We start from the raw sequence: 13,500 nt of genomic DNA, 5'->3' as shown, positions 1-13,500 counted from the left end.
TTGGGCTGCAAGTTGTGCTTCCTCTTCACTTTCGGAGGATTGTGACTTGAGGCCTCCCATCAAATTATAGGTCAACTTTACACTCTCACGCATTAGCTTTTCAGTTTGTTGGCGTATCTATTGATGGCGAAAAAAGATTGCGCTTTCGATCAACACAAAATCGAATGTTGAGCATATTCTACCCTCTTTTGAATAAGGAGATCTCTAGTGCTTTGGGGGCTGATCATGGGAGATAACCTCAAGGCTCATGTTGTTAGGTCTTGACTGGCTAAGGATAACTCAGCGTTGATGTGTTTTGCTGGTAAACACAAGGGACTTATACCTGTTGTAAGGATATACTTTTAGGACAGGTTCTACAGGCAGCTTTAAGACTTCACAAATCTTACATTCATTAGATTTTCAATGTTCATGATGTTTTCCTAGATACTTTGTAACAGACTCTGAAAATGAACAGCAAAAGGAAGAGTTAAAGAGATTAATCTATCCTAGACAAAAAAACTTTCAAGTTAATAGACAAAGTCTTCAGAAACCAAGCCTTGCTTTGCCAGTTTTTGACACAACTTAGCAAAGGCTGGTGCAATCTTCTAGGGATTAAAATAGATTTTCAAATTACTAGATGCATACTTTGAGTTCTAAAGATACATAGCACTTCAACACAACATCCAACAATCAAACGAAGATTCATACATGCTCAGCCTAATTGTACACAAGAAATAACACTCAGTGAATTCCTAATGGTACGAACATAAAACACTATCAACTATCAAATACTAATTCAAAGAAACCATTCCATATTAATATGCATAAATAGAAATAAACAAATTGGAAGGAGAACCATGCAATCACATGAAATTCATACATAGACCAATAAGCAAACAGTTTTTGTATTAATTTTGGCAGAGTTTCAGCCACAATCCTTAAGCTTCTTACCAAAATGGGAGAGACCAATCTCCCTTTTGTAGACTTTGAAAAATTGGATGAATGGCCAGGATTTAATACAATAAATGGCCCAGATTCATCCATAAAACATGCCCCCCATACCTACTAAACGATATATTTCATATTGCAGCTAAATTCTACAACTACCAGCAATTAATTCCCTTCAAAAAATAAATTGCATGGAGCTCAAGACAGAAAAAGATGATTTTATGGTTGAGGAAATAACTACCTTCGGCATTGTGTTTTATCTTTATTTTGTTTTTGCCCAAAATAGATTTCTTTTACAATATAAAATCTTTATGACCTTCCAAATAGTTTTTCCAAATATCCCGAACTGCTGCCCATTCTGCTAGTATGTATTTCTGGGATTTTTCAATATAAAATCAAATTTAACTCTATGCAATAAGTGATTGATTTGTCTTCAAGATCATGCCTCTCAAAATCGGCTACCTCAATGACATCTTCTTTGCATAATTCATGCTCTATGGTTAGGACAGTGCTTTGATCAAAAGGAAATTTTGTAATATCCCAGTTATTTTTTTTGTTTTTTTAGGCCAATAATAATCATCCACAAACAGATAACCCGTTAAGGTTAGAAAGCATAAATTGAAAACTTGCTGAAAAAAGCAACCCTTCCACTTTCTGATCACCAAGTGCTCAATGTGGGAAGGTGAGAGCATACAGTGTTGAGGGGATCGTTAGCTTCAAATAACTGGAAACAATACAATGCTTGGGCGACAAGCCAGCCCCTTCCGCTTATCTAGCAGGAATGCAAGAAACTTGGCGGTAAACCAGCCAAGAGAAACACACAAAGGCACAAATCACTCGACCGCAATATTTCAGCGGGAGGAGTGAAATTACAAAACAATCTCAAATCAACCGCTTATGCAGTGGGAGGACCATTACACTCAAACATCACTCAACCACTTATGCAGTGGGAGGACTGAATTACAATTTACTTGAAAATAGGCGGCAAGCCAGCCTCTTCCACTTTTCAGCAGGGTGAGAGTTACAAACCAGAATTGGTTAGTAGTACTACTACTTAACCTTACAATAATCAAGAAAATGTGAGAAGAGAGTAATGCTGAATATCCAAATAAGAACATGAAATTTCTGCTAACATCAAAATCTGCAGGCTGGAATTGCAAAACCAACAGCCTATGGAATTGCTAAAGTGCTCACAACTCTCTCAATACTTATCCAAAACACCCAAAATCAATCCCAAACCAACACTAAGCTAGCAACGATAAAGACAAACCAAAGACAAGCTATCATAACTACCTTATTTATTTGGCACACATCCCAATGCACTTCAAAACCCCATGCCTAGGTAAAGAATTTTGATTTCATCTAATAAATTCAATGCTCAACCAAAGATGCCACAAACTTTCAATGTAAATCGCCAGTAATAGGAAGGATGAATGAGCCAATACCCATAATGGTCAGTCACTCCAGAAGAGAGGTATGATCAAAATGTACTTCGGCAACAGGCAAACCAACAAATTCCAAGAATCGCTCCAAACACCAAAAAAGACTAAGATACGCACTGAGAGTATGGTAGATTACAACACACAGCTAGGTACTATATTTCAAGTATGAAACTGGGAAGCACTAGGGAGCCGCACTCCGAAGCCTCAAAGTTCTGACGCCAATCCGGCAGCATAACAATGCAAATTTTCAAGATCATCAGAATGGGAGCCCAAGGCTCTTATTTATAACCTCAACATCACCAAATTCAAATGCAAATGCTTCAAATTCAACTTTCCCATTTGCATTTCATTACTCTCACGTGGACCCCAAGGATGGCGCCATTCTTCAAGTCAAACCTCACGACAAACAGCAAGGACCACGATTTTACTTAGCAAACAATTGAGGTGAAATAAAATAATATCTCCATTATCAATTTGACGTCCCCTTCTAGACATAAAATTCGCCTAGCACTTAGGAGATATTATGCGCCATTTCCAAAGCCAATAAATCAGTAGTAAAAATAATCAAATTAATTAAATATTAAACCTTAGGATAAGGAAATAATATTTAATTATGTCACTTATGACTCCAATACTGATTATTGTCAAAACCAGGATGAAGTTGAGCCAGGATGACAACTGAACTGCTACAGGATCAGGGCCCTGTCCACTGCCAAAAATAGAAATATGCCATACTGCCACTTACTAAAAATAGTAAGTCATGAACTACTGCTCTGAAAAGCATGATCTTCGCGCCCAGTGACAGAGCATGGAGAGCTTAGTAGGACAGTATCACCAAAATGGGCAACCCCTAACTTACTAAAAATAGTAAGTTCTTGCCTCATCAATGCTTGACCCTCATTCTTCATTACACCTAGCCTACGGGTCTCAAGAATAGGCTAATGGACCATTGGAAGGACATCAACGAGAAGGGGACATTACAAATTCATCCCAAATTGTTTCTTTATCATAATTTGGTGCCAAAATACCTGGATCACATGGACTGAAGAGCTGGTAGCTTTGATCAGAAAAACTGTGTTCATTGAATTCCTCATGAGTGGTTGTTTTCCCAAACAAATCACTCTCCAAATCAAAGAGGCTGAAACTGTCCTGAACATTCTTCTCCATATACTCTGTTGGGAAGTAAATTTGATACACATATGAACTAATATCACTATAATGAGATAAGAATTCACCATTATAAGCTGATTTGGAAGCTTCAACATATGCACCTTTTTCGAGCTTTTTTTCAACAACTTTATCACTGGTGTCATCAACTTTATTGGAATGATCTGAATATTTATCCAAGGCTGCTGTTTTGTCAACTTTATTAATCATAACCTCAATATTTGTTGATGCATGCTGAAAGATCCCTGATGGATCTCTTTTACCAATCTGCTGTAATTTTTATTTATTTAAATTGATTTTTCCTGCTTATTAATATTTTCTTTCAGAAATAGACAGAAGTTGCAGAAGGGTTGAATTCTTTTTGTATTTTGATGATTTTTCAACAAGTAAATAATGAAGTACAAGTACATGAACAAAGTACTGAAAATGAAGTTCATATACAGCCAAAACAAATTCGATTCAAGGCAGATTTCTGAATATAAAATCAAATATTTGACCAGATGAAGATTTCCAATAATTTCAGGAAGATTACAATCAGGAATAATTCCAACCTGGATGCTGAAAGAGTAACATAACTAGGAATGAAGTTGTGGCAAGATTCCAGCCCTCCGAGTGCTGCACGCGGGAAGGAAAGTGGCTGCCAGGTACAGCCGTACGGCTGCCAAGTACACCCAACTGGTTAGAAACCCCAAACCCCACGCTGAACTCTGTCAGAATTGCTGAACCTCCAGAAAGAATGCCGTACAATCTCCAAGATGCTAATAGCTGCAAACAAATCCAAACCACTGTATTGGGGGCTACGTCCCAAACAGGCAAGGCATTGGGGTTGGCGTCCCAGATGCTGAAAAGCTCTTCCAGAGCCAAATCTCAAATCCAAGATGTAAAATGTGTAAAAGATAATCATAGAATGAAGCTCCTATCCCCTTATAACCCCTCTCAATTGCAAATCGAACCCTAATTGTCTCCAAGTGGCGTGGTCTAGTGGAAATGTTATAATTTCTTATTTTAAAGTGGTCATGTTACTAGAAAATGACCTTTTTCCCCATAGACAGAAATCCGCTCACTGAATTGCCCTGAGACCAAAGAGAAAGATTTAAAGAATTTCAAGATCTTTCCAACGAGCTATCACACAATAGGATGCGCATCCAGATGAGACCAAAAATCCCCTTATTACTCCAAAATGGCTAACAACTTAGCCTTATTTAATTATTAAACGCTAACTTAGGAAATATTAAAAATATAACCCAAATAGCCACAAAATTCCCAACTGACATTACAAACCCTAAAATCATCCTGTCACCTGTCTGTGACTGAAGTCGGAAATCAAGGATTCACTGGTAGTCTCATCCCTAAAATCTAGGGATGTTCCTAAAATTTAGGAAACAAGCCCAATCTCTTTGAAACTGAAACCATCTAAAAGGTCATGAATAACCTCACGACTGGCAACTGTCACGACCTCCTAAAATTTAGGGATACCCCCTAAAATCTAGGAACTGCTCCAAACTGGCTCCAAACTGCCTGTAAAGCCAAAATCCAATCACTATATGCACTGAATGAGTCCCAATCAACCTCTGCTAGCCTACGAGACTCCAATGATAGGCCAACTCCTCCGTCCCCGATGTCCACTCTAGAAAGGGGACATGACAAGCCTCCCCTCTCGGAGTTGCTTGCCCACAAGCAACTGAAACACCAATCCTCCACCATCCCAAATAAGATGTAAACAAATCATTGCATGTAACTGCTGCTCATCTCTGATATAAACAACATGCAATGCCCCGGTTTGGAATGGCTCCTCAAAATGCTGAAGCACCTGTGCTGTCAAATCAACACTGTCTGGGTCCCAGAGCGAAGCATAGCTCCCGCTGAATACCTCAAGTGAGCAATGGAAAACTATATCATCTCCATAGATCAAATATCCATAAATGCCAAGACCACTAGTGTGTCTGTGATCACCAACATGCATAACATCCGTCATAATATCCAATGAATGCCAATCCATGGAAGACCCTCTGTGATCTGACCCCATCTGACACAAGTGACACACAACTGCCACACACTGCTGTTGATGTGCCGGAAGATCTAATGCCAACTCACTAGACAATATATAATACTGACTAAAATCATCACTGTCCAAGCTGGCATCTAAAAATATGTAATCACCAACTAGCAATGAAACAATCACCCTGTCTAGAGAATCAGGTGAAATTGCCACATCAACTGGCTCAAAGTACTTACTAGGAGTAACATCACATAACTCATCCACGCCAGCTAGCTGATGACAATCAACCTGTGGATCAACTGTCGTCCCACTCTGCTCGATAAACTGAGATGGATAGTGGGTAAACTCCAGCTCCATCCTCGTGATATTCCGAACATACCGTCCAAGTGTCAACAACCATTGTACACCCACGACTACATCTATACATCTGAAGTGAAGCAACCCATGTAGGATCCACGAAAGGAAGGTACTACACATGTCTATACCATGATCCCACACAAACCACCTGTAGGACATAAACTGCTCCTGCTGCTCTCCTCTGATATAAGTGCCATATAATCTTAATATCTGGAGCAACATACTATAATCCCTATAAGACGCTGTATCAAATGAATCAACACCTGGATCCCAAATAAAACTAAATCCACATCCATCTGTCATGAAGAGACAATGATAGTAAGAGGCATCGTCGATACCGTGTCTCTCTATAGCCACTGTGAAACCATAAATACCACCAATCTTCAATGTTGAAATGGACCCATCAATAAGACAATTTCCAACAAGCAAAGTGTGATGGAAACCTCTCCAAAACCTTTGATCAGCGGCTGCAACTTGCCCAATTTCTCCACAAGTTAGTATGTCTTCATTGGAGGATGCCAAATAAATATATTGTTTAGCCATGCACCAAATATAGTCTCTTACACGCTGATCTTCATAGCCCACTATCACATCTAAGAAAACTGAGTCACCAATTAATAAGTACATCGCTGCCCTATCATATGAAAGAGGTGACAAGTCCACAAATGAATAGTAGATGTTTTTGTTCTGCAACATGGATAAACCTTCAGTGGCTGGTCCACTATGAATGCCACCTAACAACTCATAAACTTCACACCTAGTCTTCCCAACTTGAATGTTCTCAATGCAAGGTTTCAAATTTGACTCATTAGATGAAGGAAAATTGCTGATCAAACTCAGAAAATCAAACTGATTTCTATTTCCATTCAATATATCTTCGCTGTCCTTTTCTTCCCTTGGAAGAAATAAAGATCTAATGGATGATTCTCTTTGTATCCTTGCATCATCTAACCGATTGTGACGCTCTTTGACTCTTTGGAGGTGGTGTCTTGCTTGGGCAGCAAGCGTTTTTGCTTGGGCAGCTCTATGTAACCAATCTTCGTTCAACTTTTGGCAATGTTTTATATCAGCTGCCCCAAAGTACACAAAATCAGACTTATGGTGAGTTGTATTATTTGCATCAGCATAACCCATGCTTGTACCATAAGCACCCGCAAATGTAGAATGCAAATCTCTATTCTCTTCATGACCAAAGGCTGTCATATCTTGAGGGAGATAAGTTATGTCACTGCTGTTATGGACTTCAGAATTATGATCATACTGTGGTGACAAATCTTTGGATTCACTACACACCATTAAATTTCGACTTTCCTCATGGTCTTCCCAATTGAGAAGAGGAAGTAGTGTGACAAATGAATCCAAACTTATGCTGTCCATTTCAACCTCATGTTCTTCATCAATTGCTGATTCAAAATCAGTCTTTGGGCAATCTGAAAACTCATCAAACCTCTCATGAATGTCTTGTGTATTGCTTGAAGTTACAAACTCTTCCTTCACATCTTCCACCAAAAATGATGGGACAGCGTTGTAACCAACCAAAGAGGCACCAATTGGATCTACATGTCTCTCAAAATCTTCAAATAGTTTCCTACCAATCTCACTGGTAAACATCATATCTGCTCCTCTTCCTTTGCTTCCCTTGCTCTCAATTGACTCTTGTTTTGTTCTTGGTTGATGACGTGGACTTGAAAACATCAAGTCATCTTCAACTGGTACACCCATGAATTGTGTGAAGGAAAGGTGGTCACGTATCTTTTCAGGAAGAGAGCGATACTTATCATAGTTGTTCATAACTATATCATTGAATGTCTTGGCAGGAGACCTTCTCCTTGTACTTGTTGAAGGAGTTGTACCCTTAGACTGTCTGGAACTCCTTGAAGGTGTTTGTTCAAATTCTTTTCCTGCTTGTTTATTTCTAAACAACCCTGTCATGATGTCCAATTTGATTTTCAACCAAACTAAACTCAAATCTGAATTAGAACTCTTGATCTTCACCCAACAGGCTGGCAAGATCAAAGCTCTGATACCACTGAAAGATCCCTGATGGATCTCTTTTACCAATCTGCTGTAATTTTTATTTATTTAAATTGATTTTTCCTGCTTATTAATATTTTCTTTCAGAAATAGACAGAAGTTGCAGAAGGGTTGAATTCTTTTTGTATTTTGATGATTTTTCAACAAGTAAATAATGAAGTACAAGTACATGAACAAAGTACTGAAAATGAAGTTCATATACAGCCAAAACAAATTCGATTCAAGGCAGATTTCTGAATATAAAATCAAATATTTGACCAGATGAAGATTTCCAATAATTTCAGGAAGATTACAATCAGGAATAATTCCAACCTGGATGCTGAAAGAGTAACATAACTAGGAATGAAGTTGTGGCAAGATTCCAGCCCTCCAAGTGCTGCACGCGGGAAGGAAAGTGGCTGCCAGGTACAGCCGTACGGCTGCCAAGTACACCCAACTGGTTAGAAACCCCAAACCCCACGCTGAACTCTGTCAGAATTGCTGAACCTCCAGAAAGAATGCCGTACAATCTCCAAGATGCTAATAGCTGCAAACAAATCCAAACCACTGTATTGGGGGCTACGTCCCAAACAGGCAAGGCATTGGGGTTGGCGTCCCAGATGCTGAAAAGCTCTTCCAGAGCCAAATCTCAAATCCAAGATGTAAAATGTGTAAAAGATAATCATAGAATGAAGCTCCTATCCCCTTATAACCCCTCTCAATTGCAAATCGAACCCTAATTGTCTCCAAGTGGCGTGGTCTAGTGGAAATGTTATAATTTCTTATTTTAAAGTGGTCATGTTACTAGAAAATGACCTTTTTCCCCATAGACAGAAATCCGCTCACTGAATTGCCCTGAGACCAAAGAGAAAGATTTAAAGAATTTCAAGATCTTTCCAACGAGCTATCACACAATAGGATGCGCATCCAGATGAGACCAAAAATCCCCTTATTACTCCAAAATGGCTAACAACTTAGCCTTATTTAATTATTAAACGCTAACTTAGGAAATATTAAAAATATAACCCAAATAGCCACAAAATGCCCAACTGACATTACAAACCCTAAAATCATCCTGTCACCTGTCTGTGACTGAAGTCAGAAATCAAGGATTCACTGGTAGTCTCATCCCTAAAATCTAGGGATGTTCCTAAAATTTAGGAAACAAGCCCAATCTCTTTGAAACTGAAACCATCTAAAAGGTCATGAATAACCTCACGACTGGCAACTGTCACGACCTCCTAAAATTTAGGGATACCCCCTAAAATCTAGGAACTGCTCCAAACTGGCTCCAAACTGCCTGTAAAGCCAAAATCCAATCACTATATGCACTGAATGAGTCCCAATCAACCTTTGCTAGCCTACGAGACTCCAATGATAGGCCAACTCCTCCGTCTCCGATGTCCACTCTAGAAAGGGGACATGACACATGCAGTTCAATGGAATCATTGGGGGCCTTGTCATACATACCTCTTCAGATAAGGCATTTTCTTCTAGCTCTATTATCTCACTTTCTTCTTTACTCTTAACATAATTTGGCTGCAAATTACATGTGATAGGAATCATTAATTCACCTTCTTTGTTGTTCCCACATATGTGATGAAGGTGTCCAAGCTTCCTGGTAGGTGAAACAACATTGTTCTCTTCTCAGTTGGTTCTTGCTCAATTTAGTGGATCCTATAACCTATAGACTACAAGAAACCAATTCCTCTTCTATCAACTGATTTCTAAATTTTTCTATTTTCTGCTCAACCAATCTTTTTGATAACCCATGTGCTGCTGGTGAAACATCTAGCTCTTTTCTCCAAATAGCCAACAAGTCATATAACAATTGTTTGGAAACATTATTATCCTCATCCAAAATACAGACAAGATAGTTTGCATTGATATAATATTCTTTGCATGATACTTTTTGATTTTGGCAAAGAAGCATTGAAACATTTTTAGAATTAAATAATCACATTTGAGATCAAGCAAAAGGACACATGATCTGACTTTTGCCATCAATTCTAAAATCTTAACCCTCTTACTACAAGAAGGGCTTCTGATATCATCTAATCCGTGAAAGCTTTCCATAATCAGCTATAGCATCTCCCTCATTATGTCATCTACGTACCATACTTAAGGAGCTGTAATCCTTGTAGTTTCACTGAGAGAAGAGATAACTGCAAGTCTCACGTTTTTATCTAAATGTCTCATAATTTGGTGCTGGACTAACACATCCAATGGTACTTTTGTTGCCCATTTCAAAACCTCACAATCTGATTGGTCTATTTTTGATAAACACATATCGACTTCTTTCAACCTATCAAGAAGAACATCTTTTGATTGATATCGAGGCTCAAGTTGTTTTCCCAATGCATATAGCTTACTACACGCATCATTTAGTTTCAGCGAAGGCAGTACTGAAATCAACACACAAATTGGCAGATTCTTCTAATTTGATACCACTATAGAGCACCCCTACTTTTTTCTTTGAACAATTTGCCAATAAGGATTTCACATTATAGATCATGAACTAACACATGAATGTCTCTCCACTGTCATAAAGGACTGAAACTAAGTTTCAATTTTCATTACAACTGCTGTTAATAATTCTTTGGAATAAAATATAAGTTTGAACTGTCGTTACATGAAGAATACATTCATATGAAATTTTACAACACAAGTACCTTGGAAATATGGCAAACAGGGCTGTTAAACAAGGAAAGCTCAGTCACAGGTGGCTGCAATTACTGCAGAAGAAATCAGTCCAAAAATATTCACTTAATAACTCCATCAATTACTAGGTCTGCCTCTTACTTTCAAGGAGACTCTCTTAAACTTGCTCCAACTATTCTAACAGCCTTCAACACACTTTGGGAAACCCAAACCAGAAATCTGAGAAGACATTGAAATATCTACATATCATTGAGAAGTACCTTACAAAGGAGGATAACAGACTGTTTCACACCTTCTGTAGCAGAATTGCAAGAATTAGAAGCTTGTCAACTATCAGGATCATTATTCCATCATCAAGGGTATCCCTCAACTGCAACCAAAGTTCTCTGAACATTCAATTACACCCAGTGGTTTCATATAGACTGTAAAAACAATAGTTTCAGGGTTGCGAAAACACAATCTCTGAAGAACAGACCACCAAGGCATTCAACTGGATCTGGTTTGTTTGGAATTGACTCTCATATATGTTTATAAAGACCTGTCATGTATCTGTAGATTAAAAAAATATTATTGTTCTTGCTGGGCCACTCGTTTAGGGCTGATTTCTGTGGCTTGTGCTATTGGTAATAATTGTTGGTGATGGATGCAATAGTCTGGAATTTCAATGCATAAAATTACAGTTTGCATTTCTGATAATATTCCATACGGGATATTCCAAAAGCAAAGAAATGCACCAAAATCTCAAAGGGTCATTCATGTGTGAGTTGTTGCTTTTAGCAATGACTATTTTTGGTAGTTGCTATTACAAAAGTTCTATTTCTAGATCAAGAGCTGAGGGCCTAACCATAGGTTGTTTTATTGTGTTAGTTCTTTAGATTATATTTGTTTTAAAGTTTTTTTCCATCTTTTCAGTACTTTATCAGTGTTTTTCTTTGTAACTCAATTTTTGAGGATGATTAATAATTATTTTGAATCACTAAAATCTTTGTTCTTCCTAGGATGGACACAAAGTGTTGTAGAAATTGATATTTAGTTGGTTTACAACAATCTCATTAATTGAATTGAAAGCAGATTTTATCAAGTTGTGTATTGAGGTTATTTGTTTACCTAAGTTAAGGCTTATATAGAACTTAGCTATTTGGTTTATGGAATCATGTGTTATTATTCCTTTCAATCTTGTTTGTATCAAGATGTTGGTCTTTCTTTTTGGCCAGTAAGAAGGTATTGTAGTTGTGTTTCAATTAGTCATTTCATCCTTATTTGTATCAAGATGTTGGTCTTTCTTTTTGGCCAGTAAGAAGGTATTGTGGTTGTGTTTCAATTAGTCATTTCATCCTTAGAAATCTCACTTAAAATACACAACTGTTATTTGTTTGGTGCTTGTATTCAAGGTAAAAACATGGGCAAGTAGGAAATTTATTATGCAAATCCAAAGAAAATATCATGTAATGTTGGTATCTATATATCTTGGCTATAGTTTCGTGTCTTGGGTTACGCTATTTTTAATTGTTTAGGTTTAATTAGTATCTTTTGGAGCTTCCCCTCTGAATTTGAAGAGAGGTTATCCCATGCACTGTTATGTTGCGTTGACTTGCAAAAGATAAATTTAGACTCTTAACATTTATTTAGGCACTCCATGAAGTTCACATAAAATTTGCTCATGCTCACAATAAATAGATGTTGATTTCTAATAATTGGTGTGATTCGGGTATATTTTATAGATTTCTCCACATATATTGGATTGTTTTGAGTATAGATGTGTGTATCTCATCTGCTAGAATGCATATTATATACAACAAATTATCTGCATTTGTGTTATCTAGCTTTCTTTTACTAAGTGATTGTCATGATGGTATGTGATCAAAGAAATGACTGAAGGGGAAGTGGATTCAAGTTATAAATGTATTTGGTAGATTAGAATTTATATGCTCGCTATTACGTTGGATAATTTCTCCCACAAAACTACTTGGGGACTTGGTTTCAACTCTTCCCTCTTTTTTTCCAAGGTTACTAGCCATGTTTATTTTCTAAATTTTAGGTAAGCGAGGAGCATTGGTATTAGGTATAGACCGAATTTATACAAGGTTATGTTTCTGTCCATTGGACCTTCATGATAGCCGGAAGCTAGAACTTGTATCTTTTGGAGGTTTCAAGATTTTTAATGTGCTCAAAATGTTGGATAGATTCATTAACATTGTATTTCTCATTTCTTTGTATGTGTCATCTTATTTTAGTTGAATTTGCATTGATCTTGTTTAGCTTTCACAATAATTGTCTTGTAGCTTGAATGAAAATAATAAAATTGATGCCGTTGTGAAAATTTAATTTAGACTAGTATGTGATTCAGAGAGTGGAATGCTGATGGAAATGCTTAAGATGCATCCTGAAAACTCAAGTAGATTAAAAGGGTGAGAAATGATCTTGAGCCACAAGAGTATTGGGCCACATGCAAAACTTATAGCTTAAACTATCTCCAAGGTTTTTTATGGCTTCACAAAATTGTATTGTCTTTGTGTTATTTTTTTTTCAATAATAAGTTTTTGACGGTAATGCTTTGTGTTGATTTTTGAATTGGACTCCAATGTTGCTATTGCAATGGTAAAACACTGACAGAAATTGTAAAACAATTTTTAAGATTACTAGGCCACCTACTCCATTTTGCTATAACCTATTTTCTATTTTAGGTGGAAAGAGTAAGAAAACCTATTAAAAATAACAAAACTGACAGCGAATTGGAATGAAGAACCCTCAACACTCTGCAATGAAATCAAAGGCATTTACGCATTCATAAATAATACAAGAGGATGCAAAAATTAAATAAAGCTAAAGCCTAACTTAAATACAATTGTTCAGGCAGAAGATAAAAAATGACAGACAAGCCTATGAATAAGCATATTTCCACACAAATCTCATCCTTGTGAAAGTTTATAAATG

This window comes from Cryptomeria japonica, chromosome 10 (genome assembly GCF_030272615.1).
Source record: "Cryptomeria japonica chromosome 10, Sugi_1.0, whole genome shotgun sequence".
In the NCBI taxonomy this organism is placed as follows: domain Eukaryota; kingdom Viridiplantae; phylum Streptophyta; class Pinopsida; order Cupressales; family Cupressaceae; genus Cryptomeria; species Cryptomeria japonica.
This window is presented reverse-complemented; position numbering follows the sequence as displayed.